Here is a 17,903-nt window from a genome sequence, read left to right on the forward strand (position 1 = left end):
AGGAGTTACATAAACAAATACAGGAAGCAAAAGATCACCTCAACGGGTGGTAGAGGTGTTTAAAAAAAAACACCAGAAATCCTTGAAATGAAAGAAATAATAAACCAAATTAAAGGCTCAAATTAAAGCATCACCAACAGAGTAGACCACTTGAAAGATAGGACATCAGACAATGAAGACAAAATATATAATCTTGAAAAGAATATCACATTATCACACACAGTGATAATGGTAAGAAACCAAAAGCAGAACATTCAAGAAATATGGGAGAGCATAAAAAAACCAAATTTAAGAGTTAATGGGGAGCTGGGCGTGGCGCCAGGCGGGCGCTGCTGCAGCCCTGTGGCGACGACAACGATGGACCGGGAGCCGGTGGGCAGTGTGGAAGGAGAAACCGTCGCTGTGTCGGGAGCTGCGGCTTTCGGAGACTCGGCGCGGCAGATGAGTAATGAAAGAGGCTTTGAAAATGTAGAACTGGGAGTCATAGGAAAAAAGAAGAAAGTTCCAAGGAGGGTCATCCACTTTGTTAGTGGTGAAACAATGGAAGAATACAGTACAGATGAAGATGAAGTTGATGGACTAGAGAAGAAAGATGTTTTGCCTTCTATTGATCCGACAAAACTTACCTGGGGCCCCTACTTATGGTTTTACATGCTTCGGGCTGCCACATCAACCCTTTCAGTGTGTGACTTTCTTGGAGAGAAGATTGCATCTGTTTTGGGTATTAGCACCCCAAAATACCAATATGCCATTGATGAGTATTACCGGATGAAGAAAGAGGAAGAAGAAGAAGAAAATAGGATGTCTGAAGAAGCAGAAAGACAATACCAACAGAGCAAGCTTCAGGAAAATTCCATTGTTCATACAGATCAACCAGAAACAGTGGTGTCCAGTTCATTTGTGAATCTTAATTTTGAAATGGAGGAAGACTGTGAAGTAATTATGGAAAGCAAACAAAATTCAGTCTCTGTCCCACAATAGAATGAAATGACTATCAAACTTCAAGTCTTAAAGCTTTCTTTTTTTAATACCAGGAACTTTCATATTTTCTATTTAGTGAAACTTTAATTAATTTATATTTTAAATTATTGTTATCTGGAAAGAAATGTTTCTCCATTATTAGGCTTTAACTATCAAAAATCATATCTGAAATTTATATGCACTATGCTTTTGCTGTATGTTGAAATAGTGCTTTGGTTTTTTTCCTTTTGCAGTGGGGGCATTGAACCCAAGGCCTTGTGCCTTCTAGACAAGCACTCTACCACTGAACTACACCTTCAGCACAGTGCTTTGGTTTTATGATCTTTAAAAAAGGTTAAGGACATTCTAGATTCCTAATCAATTAAGAAGAGTTAATTTTCTATTATTTGTTTTTTTAAAAAAAGGTAAGTTATTGATTTAGGGTAACTGGAGCTGATAATCCTACAGTCTCAGATTAAAATGAGTATTGACCTTTCCCAGATTTTCTCATGTTATGCCTTGCATTTTATGCTTTGCATTTAATTTATTTAACCATTAATTTCATACAAAGCATGATTCACTAAGTGTGTAATAAAAGGAACAAGATGGAAGCACCCTGAATTTTCCTTTTATCGAGAATAACTTTTATGGAAAAGTATCTGAATTTACTACACCAAATATTAAAATATGTGCTAGGGATTGAATTCAGGGCATGCTAGGCAAGTCCTCTAACTCTGAGCAATATCCCTAGCCCCGAGTTTCCTTTTTTAATGAAAGTTGTTATTCAAATTAAATAATCAGCTTTGTTTATAATGTTGACATTATTTAAAGAATGAATTTATTAATATATTTGTATTCAAATGGTAAAACCTAGTGATTATCCACATAGCATCCTGGTTATATCACTCATTCAGCCCTTAATGCCTCAGACAGGCAGAGCAGTTGGGTGGGAATTGGTGTACACAATAGGTTGAAGCTATCAGAAGTTGTTAAATGTGGTTCAAGGTACATAGTAATAATGAAATTAGTTCCTTATTTCATTCATATGTTGAAGTAGCAACCTGGTTAATTAACCTGAGTTAATTTGCAAACTTTACAAAGTTATATGATATGAAGCTAATTTTGAAAATATTTCTGAACATGTGCAGAACCCCTGAGATGTGTGCATGACTTGATTTACAACTAAATGTGGATGAAGATGAATGCAATGGAGTGTTTTGGAAATGTTGACCTTAAAAGCTTTTTCAAGCTGAGTGAGTTGGTAATCCCAGCGATATGATAGGCTAAGGCAGAAGGAAGTTTGAAGCCAGCTTCAGCAATTTAGCAAGATGAGTTAAAAAAATAAAAAAGGACTGGTGATGTTGCTCAGTGGTAAAGCTCCCCAGTACCAAAAAAAAAGGGCCTTTTCACAAATTTAATACTCAGTGGTTATATTAACAGCCATCTAAATAGCGTTAAGCTTAAATTTTATCTAAGTTTAAAAATACTCAAAATGCGCAGAAATCTATAACAAAATGTCATAGAAATCTATGTATTGTCAGTGTGTGTGAATTCAGTTCAACTGAAAATTGAAAAATTTCAACTGGAAGTTGAAACATCAAGTGAAAGCTGAAGTTCTTTAAATTCTTCAACTGATAATTGAATTTAGGAAGGATAAACTCTTAGGAATCTTCAGTTATGTAGATTTCAAGGCATGGTGTTTCATACTATGCGTAGTAATTTTATTCATGGTTGTAAGCTATATAACAGTGCTTAAAGGATTCTCATCATTGTGTATAATGTCACCATAAATTAGTTTATTAACAGCTCTTAAATATGCCAGGGCGATGTCACTCTTCCTTCCAATGTTTTAAACTGAGAATAGTACCTATCAAGTGAAGGCAGGTGTGTTCTAAACATGATCTTCTGAATCTTCTCCTTACAGGTTCTAATGTCTAATATCTAGTTTACCTAGAAACTTTTGTGACTATAGTAGAAGGAAGACAGTGACTTTGAAAGGTTTATGTTTCTTGAATTTTACTTTCACTACATGCCCCAAAATAGCCAGTTTGTAATGTTTATAGTTATTCACTGTGCCTTACATTTTTATACTTTTTTGTTTATGCAAACTATAAAATTTCCCATAAATGCATTAAATGGTTTGTCTTATTTAAAAAAAAAAAAAAAAGAGTTAATGGGATAGAGAAAGGCATATAGGTCCAAACCAAAGGAATGAACAATCTATTCAAAGAAATAATATCAGAAAATTTTTCAAACATGAAGAATGAATTGGAAATCCAAATTCAAGAAGCCTACAGGATACCGAGTATACAAAATCACAACAGATCCACTCCAAGTCACATTATAATGAAAATGGCCAACATACAGAATAAGGAGAGAATTTTAAAAGCCACAAGAGAAAGGAATCAGATTACATATAGGGGAAAAACCAATTAGGATAACAGCAGATTTTTCAACACAGACCCTGAAAGCTAGAAGATCTTGGAACAACATATATCAAGCTCTGAAAGAAAATGGGTGCCAACCAAGAATCTTGTATCCAGCAAAATTAAGCTTTGGAATTGAAGATGAAATAAAAGCCTTCCATGATAAACAAAGTTAAAAGAATTTATAGCTAGAAACTGACACTATAAAACATCCTTGAAAAAATATTCCATGAAGAGGAAACAAAAAAACAACAATGAAAATCAGCAGAGGGAGGTAGTACCCTAAAGGAAAAACTAATCAAAGAAGAAAATCAAGTCAAGTTAAATAACAAAAATAAACAAATATGGCTGGGAATACAAACCTAGTTTCAATAGTAACCCTGAATGTTAATGACTTAAAGTCACCAATCAAAAGACATAGATTAGCAGATTGGATTAAAAAACAAAGACCCAATAATATGCTGCCTCTAAGAGACTCATCTGATAGGTAAAGACATACACAGACTAAAGGTGAAAGGTTGGGACAAATCATACCACTCACACGGACTGCAGAAGCAAGCAGGGGTTTCCAACCTCATAACAAATAAAGTAGACTTCAAGCCAAAGTTAATCAAAAAGGATAAAGATGGACATTACATTCTGCTCAAGGGAACCATACAGTAACAAGACATAACAATCATAAATATATATGCCCCAAACAATGGTGCAGCTATGTTCATCAAACAAATTCTTCTCAAGTTCAAGAGTCAAATTGATCACAATAATCTTGGGTGACTTTAACACACCTCTCTCGCCACTGGATAGATCTTCAAAACAAAAGCTGAATAAAGAATCTATAGAACTCAATAATACAATCAATAACTTAGACTTAACTGACATATAGAATATTTCAACCTGCATCAAGCGGATAAACTTTCTTCTCAGCAGCACATGGATCCTTCTCTAAAATAGACCATATACTATGCCACAGAACAACTCTTAGCAAATACAAAAAAGTAGAGATACTACCATGTATTTTATCAGATAATAATGGAATGAAATTGGAAATCAATGACAAAATAAAAAATAAAAATTTCTCCATCACCTGGAGACTAAATAATGTGCTACTGAATGAACAATGGGTTGCAGAAGACATCAAAGAGAAGATTACAAAATTCTTAGAGGTAAATGAGAACATAGACACAACATATCGAAATCTCTGGGACATTATGAAAGCAGTTCTAAGAGGAAAGTTCATTGCATGGAGTTCATCCCTTAAAAGAAGAAAAAGTCAATAAATGACCTCACTTTACATCTCAAAGCCCTAGAAAAAGAAAAACAAATCAACAGCAAAAGCAGTAGATGGCAAGAAATAATTTAAATTAGAGCTGAAATCAATGAAATCAAAACAAAAAAATTTTTGAAAAAATTGACAAAACAAAAAGTTGGTTCTTTGAAAAAATAAATAAAATTGACAGACCCTTAGCTACAATAATGAAGAGAAGGAGAGGGAGAACTCAAATTACCAGCATACATGATGAAAAATATAATATCACAACAGACACTACATAAATACAGAGGATAATTAGAAATTATTTTGAAAACTTATACTGCAATAAAATAGAAGATAGTGAAGGCATTGATGAATTTCTTAAGTCATACAACTTGCCCAGACTGAATCATGAATATATACACAATTTAAACAGACCAATATCAAGTGATGAAACAGAAGACACCGTCAGAAGCCTACCAACCAAGAAAAGCCCAGGAACAGATCATTACAAGACCTTTAAAAAAGAACTATTACCAGTATTCTTCAATTTATTTCAGGAAATAGAAAAAGAGGCAGCACTTCCAAACTCATTCTATGTGGCCAATATCACCCTGATTCCAAAACTACACAAAAACACATCAAAGAAAGAAAACTTTAGACCGATATCTCTAATGAACCTAGATGCAAAATTTTTCAATAAAATTCTGGCAAATCAAATACAAAAACATATCAAAAAGATAGTGCACCATGATCAAGTCGGATTCATCCCAGGATGCAAGGTTGTTTCAACATAAGGAAATCAACAAATGTAATCCATCACATAAATAGACTTAAAGATAAGAATCATATGATCATTTCAATAGATGCAGAAAAAGCAATTGGCAAAATATAGCACCACTTCATATTCAAAACACTAGAGAAACTAGGGATAACAGGAACATATCTCAACATTGTAAAGGCTGTCTACACTAAGCCCAAGGCCAATATCATTCTAAATGGAGAAAAATTGAAGGCATTCCCTCTAAAAACTGGAACAAGACAGGGATGCCCTCTTTCACCACTTCTATTTAACATAGTCCTTGAAACACTGGCCAGAGCAATTAGACAGATGAAAGAAATTAAAGGGATAGGAATAGGAAAAGAAGAACTTAAATTACCACTATTTGCTGATGACATGATTCTATATCTAAAAGACCAAAAAGCTCCACCAGAAAACTTCTAGAACTAGTAAACGAATTCAGCAAAGTAGCAAGTTATAAAATCAACACCATAAATCAAAGGCATTTATATATATATCAGTGACAAATCTTCTGAGATGGAAATGAGGATAACTACCCCATTTGCAATAGCCTAAAAAATAAAATACTTGGGAATCAACTTAGTGAAAGAGGTGAAAGATCTATACAGTGAAAATTATACAACCCTAAAGAAAGAAATCAAAGAAGACCTTAGAAGATGGAAAGATCTACCTTGCTCTTGGATAGGCAGAATTAATACTATCAAAATGACCATACTTCCAAAAGCACTATACAGATTTAATGCAATCCTGATCAAAATCCCAATGGCATTCCTCATAGAAATAGAAAAAGCAATCATGAAATTCATCTGGAAAAATAAGAGACCAGAATAGCTAAATCAATCCTTAGCAGGAAGAGTGAAACAGGTGGCATCACTGTACCAGAACTTAAACTATACTACAGAGAAATAGTAACAAAAACAGCATGGTATTGGCACCAAAACAGGCCAGTAGACCAATGGTACAGAATAGAGGACAGAGACTAACCCACAAAATTACAATTATCTTGTATTAGACAAAGGTGCCCAAAGCATGCATTGGAGAAAAGATAGCATCTTCAACAAGTGGTACTGGGAAAACTGGAAATACATATGCAACAAAATGAAATTAAACCCCTATCTCTCACCATGCACAAAACTCAACTCAAAATGGATCAAGGACTTAGGAACACAACCAGAGACACTGTGAACAGAAGAAAAAGTAGGCCCCTATCTCCATCTTGTGGGATTAGGCCCCAACTTCCTTTATAAGACTCCTATAGCACAAGAATTAAAACCAAGAATCAATAAATGGGATGGACTCAAACTGAAAAGTTTCTTCTCGCAAAAGAAATAATCTGTGAGGTGAATAGAGAGCCTACTTCTTGGGAGCAAAGTTTTACCTCTCACACATCAGATAATCTAATCTCTAGGGTATATAAAGAACTCAAAATGTAAACACCAAAAAAACCAAATAACCCAATCAATAAATGGGCCAAGGACATGAACAGACACTTCTCAGAAGAGAATATTTAATCAATCAACAAACATATGAAAAAAATGTTCATTATCTCTAGAAATTAGAGAAGTGCAAATTAAAACTACTCTAAGATACCATCTCACTCCAGTCAGAATGGCAGCTATTATGAAGACAAATAACAATAAGTGTTGGTGAGGATGTGGGGGAAAAGACACACTCAGACATTGCTGGTGGGACTGCAAATTGGTGCCACCAAGATGGAAATCAGAATGGAGATTCCTTGGAAATCTGGGAAGGGAACCACCATTTGACCCAGCTATCCCACTCCTTGGTCTATACCCAAAGGACTTAAAAACAGCATACTATAGGGACATAGCCACATCAATGTTTATAGTAGCACAATTCACAATAGCTAAACTGTGGAGCCAACCTAGATGCCCTTCAGTGGATGAATGGATAAAAAAAAAATGTGGCATATATACACAATGGAATTTTACTCAGCAATAAAAGAGAATAAAATCATGGTATTTTCAGGTAAATGGATGGTGTTGGAGAAGATAATGCTAAGTGAAGTTAGCTAATTCTAAAAAATCAAATACCAAATGTTTTCTCTGATATAAGGAGGCTGATTCATAGTGGGGTAGGGAGGAAGAGCATGGGAGGAATAGATGGATTCTAGATAGGGCAGAGGGGTGGGAGGGAAAGAGAGAGGACAGGGAATTAGCAAGGATGGTGGGATGAGATAGACGTTATTATCTAAAGTACATGTATGAAGACATGAATTGGTGTGAACATAATTTATATACAAACAGAGGTATGAAAAATTGTTCTATATGTGTAATAAGAATTGTGATGCATTCTGCTGTCATATATTTAAAAAATAAAACCAATTAAAAAAAACTCAAAAAACTTAACACCAAAACAACAACAACAACAAAAAAAACAATCAATAAATGGGCTAAGGAGCTGAACAGACACCTCTTAGAAGAAGATATGTAATTGATCAACAAGTATATGAAAAAAAAATTTCAATATATCTAGTAATTAGAGAAATGCAAATTAAAATTACACTGAGATTTCATCTCATTCCAGTCAGAATGGCATTATCTAGAATACCAACAACAATAAGTGTTGGCTAGGATGTGGGGGGAAATGCACACTCACACATTGCTGGTGGGACTGAAAATTGGTGCAGTCAATCTGGAAAGCAGTATGGAGATTCCTTAGAAAACTTGAAATGTTACTACCATGTGACGCAGCTATCCCCCTCCTTGGTCTATACCCAAAGGATTTAAAAAGAGCATACTACAGTGATGCAGCCACATCAATGTTCATAGCAGCACAATTCACAACAGCCAAACTGTGGAACCAACCTAGATGCCCTTCAATAGATGAATGGATAAAGAAACTGTGGTATATAACAATGGAATATTACTCAGCATTAAAAGAAAATAAAATTATGGCATTTACAGGTGAATAGATGGAGTTAGAGAAGATCATGCTAAGCGAGATAAGCCGATCCCCAAAAAAGCAAAGGCTGAATGTTTTCTCTGATAAGTGAATGCTAATCTGTAATGGGGATTGTGGTGCATGGGATGAGGGGAGGAAATTTGGATTAGGCAAAGGGGAGGGCAGTGAATTGAGCTGTGAATTGAGCTGCTTTAAACATTGATGTGGCTGCATCACTAAGCTGTACTGATTTTAAGCCATTTGGGTATATACTCAGTAGTGTGATATCTGGGTCAAATATCTGGGTCCATTCCAAGATTTTGAGGAATCTTCACACTGTTTTCCAGGGTGGTTGCAATAATTTACAGTCCCACTAGCAATGTATGAGTGTGCTTTCCACCCCACATTCTTGCCAACATTTATTGTTAACTTGTATTCATGGTAACTGCCATTCTGACTGGATTGAGATGAAATCTCAGTGTAATTTTAATTTGCATTTCTCTAATTACTAGAGATGTTGAACATTTTTCATATATTTATTGACCATTTGTGTTTTTTCTTCTGTGAAGTGGCTGTTTAGTTCCTTTGCCCATTTATTGATTGGGTTATTATTGTTTTTGTTATTATTTTGGTGTTAAGATTTTTTAGTTCTTTATATATTCTGGAGATTAATGCTCTATCCAAAGGGCAGGTGGCAAAGATTTTCTCCCATTCTGTAGGCTCTCTCTTCACACTCTTGATTGTTTCCTTTGCCGTGAAGAAGCTGTTTAGATTGATACCATCCAATTTATTGATTCTTGATTTTACTTCTTCTACTTTAGGAGTCCTGTTAAGGAAGTCAGTTCCTAAGCCAACATGATGAAGAGTTGGGCCTACTTTTTCTTCTAGTAGACACAAGGTCTCTGGTCTAATGCCTAGGTTCTTGATCTACTTTGAGTTAAGTTTTGTGCAGGGTAAGAGATAGGAGTTTAATTTTATTTTGCTATGTATGGATTTCCAGTTTTCCTAGCACCATTTGTTGAAGGTACTCAACATCTTTAGTCATTAGGGAATTAGAAACTCAGATCATAATGAGACAGTACTACACAACTATGAGAATGGTTAAAGTTTAAAAATCGGAAAATAGCAATTGTTAGCAAGGATGCTGAGCAATTGAACCTCTTCTGTATTGCTGGTCGAATGCAAAATTGCACAGCTAATTTGGAAAACAGATTGGCAATTTTTTTTTTATGAAGAACAGAACACACTTAACCATTTGGCCCAGAGATCACCTATTTGATGTTTACCCCAAAGAAATGAAAATGAGTGTTCACATAAAAATCTGTTGGCTTTTCATAATCATCAAATCTGGAAATAATCAAATGTCCTTCAATAGGTGAATAGTGGAACAGATTGTAGCTTCCACACTATTCACACTGTTTGTATTTATTCGATGTGAATAAATAAGATAGCAAAGAAAAGGAACTAACTACTGTTACATGATAGAACAGAGGTGAATCTCAAATGCTTTAGGCTAAGTGAAAGAAGTCATGCAAAAACCTATGTACTGTATGATTTCATTAACAGGCAGGCTGAAGTTTTTAAAAGGCAGAGCTGTAGGACTGAGAAGAGACCCAGTGGAGGGGCTGGGATTGGAGTTCAGTAGTGAGATGGAGTTGAAGCGTGGGGAGGATAAGGGGTGACTACAAGAAGCATCAGAGGACCTTTTTTTATGTTTCTTGGCATAAGTAACAGTACTATATCTTGATGTGGTTCTTCCTATATGTTGGTCAAAACTTATGGAAGGGTAATACTAAAAAAATGTGAATATTACCATGTGTTAATTATACTTCAGTTTCTAAAAAGGGAAAAAGGCAATTTCTCTGACTCAGTTACGCATTTGTCAAATGGGAACCGTGCAGCTGCTGCTGATGATAATGATGATGATGATAGATCGAACACACAGGATTTTTGTGAGCTTTTGTAAATGAGAAAATGTCTGAGTGCTTTGAAATGCACAAAGTGATAATACAGTTGCCAAATGTTAATATTAATTTTTTTGTTGCTGATTTTGAATAGTTATCTTGTTAAACCCTGTTCATTATTTACAGAAGTTTGCCCATGGATTCAACTGTTTGATGCAAATAACTAAATTGGCTACAAAGAATGACAGTTTATCTCTTCCTTTCATTAATCTAATGAACTTCTTTTCTTATTCTCTGGTGTTCGTTAAGGCTGCCAGGTCAATGTTGAGTAGCAGATATGGTAGTAGGCATTCTTTTCTTATTTCTAAACTAAAAGTTATTTATAAAATTTCAAAACTAAGTATGATTTTTGATGAGTTTGGTGGAAACACTTTATCAAACAAAAGAAGTTTCTTTTCATTCCTGTTAAGAGGTATTTCTTCTTTTTTATATGAATGGGGTATTGATAGTTTTACTGAATATTTTGCTATCTCTGCAAAATCATTATATTTTATAGGTTAATGAAAAATATTTATTCTCAACAAACTTTGACACTGACCTTTTATATGTTTGCATTCACTTCTCTAAAACCAATCTGTAATCCTCTAAATGACATGACTTTGTCTTTTTGTCACTGTGTCTCCATCATTAAGCCCAGGTCTGATTTAAACAAAATGTTTATCCCTAGAACACTCTTATCTTTAGGGAGAAGAGAGCACTTAAAATGCACTCTTCAGTACTAGCAGGCTCAGAAGAACTCTTCTCTAATGAGATTTTTAAATACTTAATTTCAAGACTCCCCTCAGCCCATTTAGTCATCCATATTTCAACTCAAGTTTCAGTTTAACTCTTTGTGCCTCCAAATTAGTCTTGAAGATAGATTTTGTATTGAGTCAATATGAGCACAAATATTTTCTCTAGCTTCCCTCATCCCTGTTACTATTTTATATTTTAATATCTGTCTCTACTTATCAAGAGTGGATTATAGGTTGTGTCTAGGAGCTTGAAGATTTATTCCTCAAAGATCAGGATGTGAACAGAAGAGGAAAAGGGCCTTGTAACATCCAGAGACCTATAGTAGGACATTTTCATTTGGCACACAAGAATATCATCCAGGAGAATGCCAGGTGTGGTGGTGCACACCTGTAATCCCAGCGGCTCAGGAGGCTGAGGCAGACAGATTGCAAGTTCAAAGTCAGCCTCAGCAACTTAGTGCGGCCCTAAGCAACTCAACAAGATCCTGTCTCTAAATAAAATATTTTTAAAAGGGCTGGGGATGGGGCTCAGGGGTTAAGTGCCTCTGGTTCAATCCCCAGTACAAAAAAAAAAAAAAAAAAGAATTTCATCCACAAGAGTCACAGGTCTTGAGAATCTCATTCTCAGTGGAGACTGGAGAGATGCTATATTTAAAGAACAAGGGCATGAACTTTATACCCCTAAGTTCAAGTCTCGTGTCTGACAATTAGTAACTGGTCAGCCATGGATAAACCATTTAACGTCTGTTTTTGGTTCCCTTGCCTCTAAAATGTGGATAGAAGTAGGTGGTTTTGAGTGCCTGACACACAATAGACTCTCAAAAAATGTTGACTATTATTTTAATAGCAGCTGCCTAGATGTAATCTGATGTAATAAAATAGGTTTCTTTATGAGAGGGCACTCAGAGGTTTGGGGTTTTTGTTGTTATTGTTGATGGTGGATTTTTATTTTAGATTTCTATTATAAGGGGAAATATGTAATTTTTAAAATGCAGCTATAAAGATACAGAACAAAGAGAATCATGACTCATGTTTCACAATTTACATAGCTTATTTATTGTTTTGTGTTCTGTGATGCTTCAGACGGTTATATAATTTTCCCTTCTTTTTAGATTTCAGGATATGACATCAGGAAAATGAGGAGGGTGAGTTTTGTGGGGAGACATGAAGTATTGTAAAAAGAAGTCTTGCTTTTCTCACATGAATGTCCCATTGCTTACACTGGACAAAGCAATCTCAAGATCTGACTGGCAGGAAGACACAGATATTCACTATGGTGGTTCTAGCTGAAAAGAGACCTTTAGATGTTATAAGCTCTCAGACCGGCTTGTTGTAAGGTGCTGGATTGGGATCCTTGGTTCATCCCTGGCTTCCAAATCTCTTCAGCTTTTGAAGTCATGGCCTGGATTTCCCCAATTCTCTGGGAATAAATTTCCTCAAACACTGGTTTTCCTATGTCATTCCCCTTTTCAAAATGTTCCAATTAAATGTTGTATCTACTGGAAGACAGTAATCATTCATCAGACTCCATCCCTTTCCGTCACCCCCACCTCCTTGTCTCCTGGTGTGCTTCCCTTTCTTCCAGCCAGAACCCTCTGGGAACCATTGTCATCTGTGTAGCATGACCATCCTGGTTCCCGGAAACCACCATAGAGAGGTTTCTCTATCTTGGTATTTCCCATTCCTCCCTTTCTGGGTTCATGAGATGGAGAAAAATCTTAGTTTCTTTGTATTTTGGGAAAAGATCTATTACTAGGTTTATCTGTATTTGTCTAGAAGAAGCATTTTGATATACTGAGATCAGAATGAGATTCAAAGAGAAAGCTCAAGTGGAAGAGGAAAGGCAGATGTTAAATTGCATCTAAAGAGGGAAGGTCTTGTTAGTATTGCTTCTGGCCCTCTCCATGACACACAGGGCATGATGCCGTCCACACCTAATGGCTACTGTTGTGGCAGTGGCCTGTCCCCAGTCAGGTGCTGCCACCTTCCCAGGGAGTTCTACAACCTGACTAAATGTTCTCTACCACTTGAAAAGAGTTCCAGGACTTAAGCCTTAAAAAAAAATAAACTTTGGTGTCAATATGAATTATCAGTGGCAAATACTTCGCTTTGCAGCAACTTGCTTGAAGGAGGCCAGTTTTCAGATGGTCTATTTGTTTTCTTTGCTGGGAGACAAACACATTTTTTTGAAAACAAGTTCCAGTCTGAACACCCTTGGAGGAAAGGACTATTTATTCAGCAAAGCAGTGTGTGTCCCCATATGGGAAATTATATATCAAGAGAAGCACTAGACCATACAGGGGAGGGGGGAAAAAAGTTTTTGAGATCCTATAAGGTTGTGACCTGAGTGAAAGGACAGGCTTTCCCCACATACTTGGTCTGATGGCCATGGAAAACTTACATTCCAGGGTTCTGAGTACCAGACTGGTGCTTCCTTAGCCCTCTGTGGTCTGTGGTCTGTCGTGATTCCACCTAGGCCAGCCCACTATCTCTCACTCTCCAAGTGCACAGTCTTCATTCCAATGAACTGTTTATCCTACCATCCCGCCAACATCCTTGACTTTGCTTTGTTGCTTGTGCAGTCTCTCACATCCAGCCTGGCTGCCTCTGAGCTCTCAGACCCTTCCCTTCAAGACCAATCCAGTTAACTTCTCTTGGAAAACAAAACAAAAACCTCTCTGCCTCCATCGCTGGCTCTGTGAGCTTCTCCGATTGTTTCTGGTGACCTATGGCATCTCCCCCAGTGCTTCCTGCCTTGCTTATGAGGCTGACTCTAAGAATACTGAATATTACAAATCTCAATTCAAGGATTATATGAGTATAGAGAAGTCAGAATCGTTTTAAGGCCACTTACAATCTCTAATTGTCTACAGCATGGTTGTTTGAGTTTAGCCCCCTTTTTGGGGGATCCTGGGGCCCACTAGCCCTTGCTTATATATCACATGGTCATCCCAGTACATGGATGAAGTCAGTTTAGCTCATGTGAGTAAATTTTTTATTCCTAGAAAGTAATGTTATTAGTGTCAACTTTAAAATAGCGTTACAGTGTCCCTAGGGAAGGCTTTTTCCCCTAAATAATGTAAATCTCTCTTTGTTGTCAGTTCATTCAGCCTTAGGAAAGCTTTCTGAGGTAGAGGTCACCCCTTCTTTCTTAAGGCAGGAAAAAGTTTGCACAGGGAGGAGGTGGGAGCTAAAAGAGAGGAGTCCTTTTGAGTCTCCATAGAGCAAGGGAAGTCAGAGAAACCTTAATCCCCAACAAGGCCACCGTGCACCACTGGGTGGGTTGCACCTGGTTACATCAGACTTCATGAGAACGCAGCTTCCTGGAGATGAGCAGTGCACGACCTGCTTGGCCATATATGGTGGCCCTGCCTACAGGACAGTCTGAAGTGAAGTGGGAGCCAGTGCCAGGTATTAAGAGACTGAAAGGTGCTTCATCTCAGTCACCTTCTTAGTCTGTTTTCTGTAGCTATTACAGAATAGCACAATTGGGTGACTAATTGAATAATAGAAGTCCATTTGGCTCAGAGTTCTGGAGGCTAGGTCCAAGATGGAGGGGCTGTATCTGGTGATGGCCTGCTTCCTGCATCATAGCCTGGTGCAAGACATCATGGGTTCATGAGCACTGTTGATTTCTTCTACAACTAACCCACTCCCTGAGTGATGGCCTTAGTCCACTCATGAGGAGCACCATGGCCTGAACCTCTGAAAGGTACAACTGCTCAATGCTGCAGCATTGCAGATTAAGTTTCTGACACATGGATTTGGGGGGCGGGGCACATTCCAACCATAGCAGTCTTCTCCTTGGACATCTGATCTGGATGGCCCTCACTTGTTTTTATTCTTACTTAGGTTCCAGGAAAGGGAAAGTGTACCAGGCCTGTCCCCTCAGAGTCTTCTTATTTCTAGAGAAGCACCAAGCCAAATTTCTTAAAGTGTTGGGGTCAGAGACATGTGGTTCCTATGGAGCAGCCTGGGTCAGAAACCAAAGGCCACATCCCTGAAAGACCGGAGCCAACATTTATGCATTACATACTCGGCTCCTGACACATTTGGCACAAGTTGAAACAAACAAACAAACAAATAAAAACCACAACACCGCCCCACTGTCTCAAGAGGCCTTGGACAGGAACATACAAGGCAAAACATTTTAGTTGTAGACAAGAAAATGCTGGACAGTCAGCAAGAGATGAGCTGGTCAGGAAATATCCACTTCCTGTGGATACTCCCAAAGTTCTCCCACTCTGGCCAGCTCCAGTTGCAGATGCTACAGCCAACAAAACACTCCACCAAGCAGCCCCGTTGGCTCAGACAGCTCCAGTCAGCTGTGCCCGGGACCCTACTTACCCATGCAGAATCATCTGGCAGGGAATGTTCAGACAAACCAACCAGAAAGATTTGGATAGGAAATGTGGAGTTTTGGACACAAGGGTGGGCAGATGTGTAAGGCTAAGGCTAAAAAATGAATTTCCTGACTCTCAGGCACAAACAGAGATTTGACTTTACTTTGAAGAAGTAGCTTAAATCTTCTTAAACCTAATGATAGATTTTATTTTTTAAGACCTTGGTGTGAGAATACTGTGAATCACCTCCGCTCAGATGAAAACTTACTCCTGAAGTTTGCTGCATTAAATGGGAATTAGTATGCTAAGTCCATTAACCACATCTACTGTTTTCATTGTAAATCAGACTTGCCTTTTCAATTAAAAAAGAGAAAGAAAAAAAAAAAAAGAAACAGCAATTGCAGCAACAAGTCATAAAGAGATGCCTAGCCTTCAATGAAAAGGGAAGTATGTTTTCTCTGGCCTGCCCACACACAATCAGATACTTAATATGATTACTGAGAAGACGGAAAGGTTTTCAGGAAAGACAACTATTGCTTAGCTTAGGCCAGCCTGCCAAGGAGTAAGTAGGAAGGCAAGAGGACCAACCCATTAAAATAAAGCTGAGAAAAAGGATCTTTGATTCCACTGAACTGTCCTGTGAAAGCAGCAGATATGAATGGATGGGTTAGGAGGGAAAGAGTCCAAACCAATCAACTTAATTTTAAGCACTTACTACATGAGTGTACTCAAAAAGGGGTTGCTGCCTGTAGATGAGGTTGCATACTGGACTTTTAGGCTAACTGGGAAAATAGGAAAGACTTTAAGCACGTACAACAGGGATTTGGTTGATAAAGGACCTGAGACCCAGAGAGGACAATGCAATGGCCCAGAATTAGCACCAACAAGAAGTTTCTATGACTCCTCGGCTGGAAAGAGAAAGGCAGTGTGTGTAGAGGTCTAGGAGCTGGGATGGGGAGGCAGGAGCAGAGCCACTGTGAGCCTATCTTATAGGAGCTGGAGCCAGGGAGGAGACCCAGCTGCTGCTGGAGGGTGAGTGCGACACAGAGGACAAAGGGGAGAAACAGCCTCTCTCTGTTCCCTGCCAGTGTTTGTCACCGATGCCTGCCATGCCAGGCAGAAGCCCTCTCACATAGTGGCCTGGAAGAGGCACCTGCAGGGGAGGCCCCCTGTGAGGCAGAGCAGGACAGGACAGGGGAAGGCGGAGGAAAAGAGTGGAGAGCAAACAGGCCCAGGACTGGCACAGTGAACATGCTGGGATCGATTTTTTTTCTACCTTCACCACAATGACCTCACCTCGCCCTGGGCCAGACCATGACAAATCAATTGCAAACCACAGATGCTGGCTGGAGCGGTCTGTGGGGTGAGCCTCTGCCTCATCCTTCCACCAGCCATTTAACCCCATGGGGGCCTATCTCAGGACCCTTTTCAGGTGGCACCTTAATTCTTCTGTAAGTTAAGGAATTACATAGTATACATAGGCTGATGTACATGCTGCCTTTACAAGAAAGCCTTGGATTGCTCTGTCCTCACCCTTGTCCCCTGTGGAGAACCCAAGAATCTAACTGATCCCTGGCTGAGAGAGCAAAAGTCTATCTGGTTTTGATTTTTTTTTTTTTTTTAATTTCATCTATGGTCAGCTCAGCCAAGAATGACTTGATGGAGATTCCAAATCTCCAGGACTCCTAAATTGATGCTTTCAGTGCCTCAGTGATAAGCTAGTGGCAGGCTTCCAGTGTGAATGCAGCTGTTCCTTGGTATTTGTGGGGAATTTGTCCCAGAAACCCCCATGGATACCAAAATCTGTAGATGTTCATGTCCCTTGTACAAAATGGTATAGTATCTACATATAAACCACACACATGCTCCTGTACACATTAAACCATTGCTCTATTACTTAGAACACCAAGACAATGTAAATGCTCTGTAGATAGTTGTTATACTGTATTATTTAGGGAATAATGACCAGGATAAAAGTCTAGTACACATGCCATTCAGTGCGTGTTTAGAACAAAAGGAATTTTTGTTTCTGAACACTTTTGATCCATAGCCAATTGAATTCATAGATGCAGAGCCCTGAGATACAGAGGATAGGTTGTATTTCTCTGAGGTGATGTTGTGAAATTCAACCTTATCCATAGACCATTTCAGAGGCTTTGGTGTTACTCAGCAGGTGTATGACCTCAGGGTTAGTTTACCTCTGTGTTTGCTCATTTATACAGTGATTAAAAAATACAGGACTTCTGTGTGGATTAAATGAGATGGCATCTATTAAAGCCCTTTTCCTAGTGGTGCACGAGTAGTTCCTAATAAATGGCACCGCTACTTGTATCAACGAGGACTCTTCATTGTAAGGGAAAGAGGCCCAGGCCAACCTCGTGTGGCACAAAGGTCTAGTTTCAGGAGCATCTGGATTTCGAGGATCATCCAAGGGCCTGACTATAGGTTCTCTCTAAATAATTTGTTCTGTATTCCTCTGACTGGTTTCATTGCCAGGCTGACCATCCCTTTGAGATGGCAA

General features: G+C 38.1%; 1 pseudogene; it reads left to right on the forward strand.

Moving 5' to 3' along the window:
* The first annotated feature begins 312 nt into the window (after positions 1-312).
* LOC114089522 (protein FAM177A1 pseudogene) lies at positions 313-1,784 on the forward strand (annotated as a pseudogene).
* Positions 1,785-17,903: the final 16,119 nt, after the last annotated feature.

This window comes from Marmota flaviventris, chromosome 4, assembly GCF_047511675.1.
Source record: "Marmota flaviventris isolate mMarFla1 chromosome 4, mMarFla1.hap1, whole genome shotgun sequence".
In the NCBI taxonomy this organism is placed as follows: domain Eukaryota; kingdom Metazoa; phylum Chordata; class Mammalia; order Rodentia; family Sciuridae; genus Marmota; species Marmota flaviventris.